Source organism: Oreochromis niloticus, linkage group LG9 (assembly GCF_001858045.2).
Source record: "Oreochromis niloticus isolate F11D_XX linkage group LG9, O_niloticus_UMD_NMBU, whole genome shotgun sequence".
NCBI classification, from domain to species: Eukaryota; Metazoa; Chordata; class Actinopteri; order Cichliformes; family Cichlidae; genus Oreochromis; species Oreochromis niloticus.
Window position 1 is genome coordinate 8,222,258 of NC_031974.2, and position 6,000 is coordinate 8,228,257.

A 6,000-nucleotide genomic window follows, 5' to 3' on the forward strand; every position below is an offset into this window, starting at 1 on the left:
CCGTCGCAGTGTGGACACTTGAAAACGCAGACTTTCTAAAACGATGACGCATTTTAGTCATGTGATGCAGTCATGTGACCAATTAAGCAAAGATAGAGGAGTTCATTACACAGCAGTTGTTTTGATTGCTCTCAATTTTGACAGCCCTAAAAAAGATTAATATCAGTTTGTACATGCTCCAGATAGGTTTTCTTCAAATTCTTCAATCCTCACTCGTTTTTGCGCATGCGCAGGGCTGGAACGTAAGCGTTTTTGGCCGTTTCAATGTGGACGGAAAACTCTGTGAAAACATCTGAAAACGCTAGTGAGGACGCGGAGCGTTTTCAGACGAAAACGCCGTTTTCAAATCTATCCAGGGTAGTGTGGACGTAGCCTTAGTCTGTGTTAGGTCTGCACTTGCAGGCCTCGCTGGTTCAGAGACTTATCCCCATGAACGAAGTAAGACAGAGCTCGATCGGTTTCAACTTGCAAGGGGAGCCGGTCGGATCAGCATCTTGGAGCTGCAGAAAGTTGTCCATATGTTGTGTTAAAACTGGAAATAAAAGACAGAAGGTTATCTGTTTATATTTGTGTGTAGCAGAACATGTGCTGACTTAAGCTGGGCAGACACTGTGCGATTTTTTCAGTCGCGTTATTCAGCTCCTGCTCAAACTGTACGATTGACTCGCAGGGGTTATGAGTTTATAGGTCACGATGCAGGGTCACACACTATACAGCCCGATGCTCTGATGCGACCTGAGTGCTCACACTGTGCATCCATAACATGAAGGTTACAACACAAAATCTGTGTCTCGCTCTCCCTCTCCGTCTTTCACTCACACAGACATGCACAGCAACACCATCAACGTTGCTAAATTGCTAATGAAAAACATTGATCAGGCAGCTGTGATTGAGCAGCAATGTAAATCCAACTATTTTCACGGTTGTTGTGGTCCTGATAATTTTGTGAGGCCACATCAAGAAGCCTCATATGAGCTTGCCAAAGTTCTACAAGTTGCCTCCATCGCTTGTGTCCAGATCACACGCTGCACTGCCGTGCTGCTCCGTCTTTTCACTTTCATTTCTGTGTTTGCGCGTGCGCAGTGTGAGAGGCTGCGGTGACACCCTCACGGCGGCTGACAGGATTTCAAACAGGTCTTACGACCAAGTGATTGATGATTGGGAGCTGGTAGCTCCCGCTTCTCGTTACCCAATGTATACTACACGATGCACGACACACGATTAAGGCGAAACTCGGGCTGATCCCCAAAGCGGTCGCATGACTGAAAAATCGGCTCAAAATAGGCCAAAAATCACACTGTGTATGCCCAGCATTACATTATAGCCGTCACACAGGGTGGTCTTGCAGCCTGCTCACAATACTTTTCCCTCACCACCTCAGTGCTCATATCCAGGTTGGTGACGTCAATGCAGCACGGACGTTTCTTTCTAGGACCAGCTGGACCTGAGAGGTAAAGGGTTTAAAATTGATTTACCTTTCCTGAGAAAAGTCTGATTACAAGGAAACTCAAAGTTAAATCTACTTTAAAATGGAATTAGATTCTAGACTTCATTATCATTCTCACTAAACCCCCTACCAGTTTAAAAGAGGAAACATACATGAAACTCCTTACATCACTAAAAAAAAGATCACTTTTGAAATGTTACATGAAATTATTTGACAGTGAGCGGGCTTTTTTTGTGCCTCACTCTGTAACCATTTTACACTTTGAAAGAAAACCAAGTCAGTGTTTTCCCTTATGATACAGTAGGTTGTTCAATGTTTTCTTTAAACAGCAGAAGTGGGTAAACAAAGTCTCTGTAGAAGAATGTCTCACCACTTGGTGGCAGTCTTTGGGCTCTGTTGAGAACTTTTTTGGGCAATTAGGTAATACATTATGTTAATTAACTTTAATTTGAATTGCCATATTAAGTCGACCAAACTTTTGGCCAACATGAAGCCTGGAGCATCTCTGCTGTTGTAGAGCTCTCCCGTAGATTTTAAAGAAGTTTCCATGTTTCTGTCTTCTAGTCTCTGATCACCCAAACAGTGCATCAGTACAATTCTCAATATTCTGGTAACTATGTTTATAACAGGGGGTATGTGACCATTTGCTGTCTTTTTGGTACCGGTATCATTCGGAAAGCTTCCTTTAATATATTCTCAATGAGGGCAGACTTTATCAAACATTTGGAAATAATCCAGATCTGCATCTGCTTCCAGGAATTTTTAGAAGCATTCATTTTTACCTATATATTTTTTAAATTTTATTAACCATAATGAAATTTTGCCCATCTTCAACCTACCAAATTGAAATATAACAGCTTTGGAAACATTGTCTTCGTGATATCAAGAAGCTATCTAACAAACTAATCTAGATCCAGATAACCTTGTGGATCCAGGGACTAGAGGAATTTTCTGTCTTGAATTGTTTTTGTTGTTATTATTTTACATGTTAGTTAATCTGAAGTTTAGTCTTACCTTCTGATGCAGAAATGGACCCAACCACCAAGACAGTGCAGACCAGCACAGGCTTCTAGAGTTTACCATTTTGAACAATCTTGAAAAACAGTGAATAAATGATACGTTTGCATTTCTCCATAGAGCTTGAAGAACGAGAAATGTCTGACGATGAAGGATACTCGAGGTCTGAAAAGCAGAAGGGATTCATTCTGTTTTTATTTTTTCTCTTCCTGTGCAAATGAGGAAGAAATTTCAGAAATAGTACCCCTACATTGTCATACTTTTTCCGACCATTTAAATTAAACATCAAAATGTAGCTCTCACAGAGTGAAGCCTGGGATGAGTCAAATATAACACCACAACATCATCAGCAAAATTGGAAGATCTAAACTAGTCGATTACTCATGAAATGTTACTGGAGGATTTCTACTTATGAGCACTCCTATTTCCTGTGTCAGCCAAGCAAATAAGTGGGTGATGAGGCTGAAGAGGAGGAATACAGAGAAAACAAACAACAGTGTCCACATCATGCTACACTCAGTATAACCTCATATAGAAAATAACTTCACACGGGAGCACCGTGAAGCTCCATAGTTTTTGTGTTAATGCCTGAGGAGGTCAGCAGAGTCAGCAAAGCACTGATGACTGTTACACACTATACACCTTAGCACTCACCGACACCACTCTGTGACCTTATGCTGTGGTTCCAGAACATGTCTGCTTTGCAGTAATAACTTTTACAGCTGATGGTGGAATATGTAAGAGGGAATAAAGTTTTGCAGTGATGCATCCTATTACAGTATGATTCATAAATTGAGCGCTTAATATGTGGAAATGACTGAATGACTAAAATCACCAGAATTCAAAGATCAAGAGGTGTAGCCCAATACTTCTGTCCATATAATCTCTATGGACAGTGAGGATCGAGAGTTAAACTCTAAATCAACGTCTTTTGTCAACAGGAAATGTAGATGTGGCTAAGCAGTTTGATACCTTTTACATGATGGAGTTAGAGATGATTTCCATCAATGAAGTTTCTTTGAAAGCTTTCTGATGTATTATGATTACTAGTGAGTTTAGAATCATCTATGAGGATTGGCACAAATCCAAGCTGAGCTGTGAGAAACCAGCCAGACTGGCCCAGGGCTGCAGACACAAAACCCAAAGCTAAGCAAAGAGGTTGAGCAGTTCCAGCAGGTGATAAGTTATGAGCCAATTTCACCCACTGGAGTTGGAGATATGATGGATATGAAGACGAACTCATCCTGTAGGAATGAGAAGTCAGCACCAGCATTCAAAGGAGTGGAGTACGTCTCAATGAGCAGCAAGTGTGTTCACACACACACACACACACACACACACACACACACGAGGAAAAAAAGATAACCCGGCCAGAAAGAAGTAGTCATGCCGGGGAAAGAGCGAACCTGAAGATGAAAACACCAGGCTGATCAGAAGACAAAAATAAACACAACCCAGAGACCAAAAACAGAAAACCAAACAAAACCAGGCACACGACAGTTCCAAAAAAAAAAAGTTCAGGGGACCGGCCCGGAGGCTGATGGCACCAAAGCCCAAACCTGGGTAGTTCAGGAGGCCAGCCGTGCGAAAAGCAACGGCGGCAAGGCAAGCGAAGAAGGTCCAGAGGCCGGCCACGCAGAGGCCGACGGCCCAAGAGCCCAGAAAACAGTTCAGGGGGCCGGCCGGGCGGGAGGCACCTGTGGCGACGTAGTTCAAGGGCCGTCCATGACGGCCAGTCATCGGCCTGGAAAGTGGCCCGACAGGACGTGCAGGACGAGCTGGCCGGACAGGACGGCATGGAGACCTCAGGTGCAGACGAAGCTAGACGGAGTGAGGCAGGACCAGGCGAAGCTGAAGCCGTAGCTGAAGCTGGACCAGGCGAGGATGGAGCTGCAGGCGACGAAACAGATGGTGGCACTGCAGGCGACGGCGTGGGAGCCGCAGGTGGTGGCACTGCAGGCGACGAAGGCTGGACGGGCCCCTCGGACCCTCCAGCGGGACCAGGTTGCAGAACAGGCGATGGAGGAGAGGAGTGGCGGTGGCGCCGTTTCCTCCGGGATGAGGGAACAGGAACTGGTGGAGACATGGAGACCACTTCCTCATCCTCCGACCACATAGCTGCCAGGAAAAAGGCAGGCGAATGAGGTCCCGGCTGGTGTGGCAAGGGAGAGGAAGTCCGTGGCAGTGTTGAGGCAGGTGGGGAGTGTATGTGGCACTGGGGCAGCGAAGAGGAAGAGTTAGTGAGAGAGAGAGCAAGCTCACTAGCCCTGACTTGCTCTCTCCACGCAGCTATGGTGTTCTCCAACTTGGTGTCCTTAGCAAACCGAGAAAGCCGAGGGTTATGCCGAATAACGGCATCCACTGCACTCAGCCCGACTGCCATGGTCCTCAAATCTGGGGATTGGGCGATGCGGTCAAGCAGGCTCACCATCCGCTCCATCTCAGCGTTGTACTCCGAGGAAAAAGAGTCTGCGGGGTCCATTTTCTGGTCGCGATCTTCTGTTATGTGACAGCTGTGTGCAGGCAGGAAAAGGACCCAAAGTGCAGACTCCGGAGACAGACGTGAACTCAAAAAAACAGCTTTAATGCTGAACTCAAAGTAACAAACTTCCAAAGTGCAAGAATAAACTCAGGCAAGCAGACAGAAACACACAGCATAGTAAACGGTAGATCACAACAATGACAAACTGAAACACAGGGCTTAAATACATAGAGGGAGCAATCAGGGAATGGGCAACAGGAGGGAAACACAGCTGGGGCAAATCAGGCCTAACGAAACAGGGGAAGCAAAACCAGACACATTAACATAAGACACGCACCTCCAAAGTAAAACAGGAAACATAACACAGACTGAACTTAAAGACACAGACTCACAGGCAGGCACTGCAACAGAGGGAACAGAGACATGGGACCAGGGCAGACACAGACACTGACTGGACACGGGGATATAGCAGACAGCAACTAAGGATTACACAGAGACATAAACCATAAGACAGAACTCCAACTAAGAAACCAAAGACTAGAAATGATAAATAACATAATAACTCAAAACCCTGGGACAACGACCCAGGCATCCTAACAGAGACAAACAGTACTGCTAGGCAGGCTGCTTAAAACTGTGGATGGATTCATTGATCAAAGGAGGAGATTTAACAGTGCTGTCTTGTCTAATATAAAGAGGATCCACTTTTTCCAATATCTTTAAACCCTGAATGGCAGGATTCAGCACACAGTTATCAGTTACAGTCAGACTTCTATCAAACATTTCTCCAAATTTTTTCACCACAGAATCAGCAATATGTCAGAAGGAACTTCATGTGTGCAGTAGTCAATGTGTCAAGGCTAAAATAAAGAGCAAATTAAAGACATTTATGAGCATTAATAGAACACAACAGACTGATCCGAGGTGTACCCACCACTATATCGAGGCACAGTCACAGATTCTTAATCTTCTAAAATATTGTTGAAAATTAAGAAAGTCCACTAAGAAACTCCAAGCTGACCAGAGTGATCTACAGATTAAAATTGTATTCTTA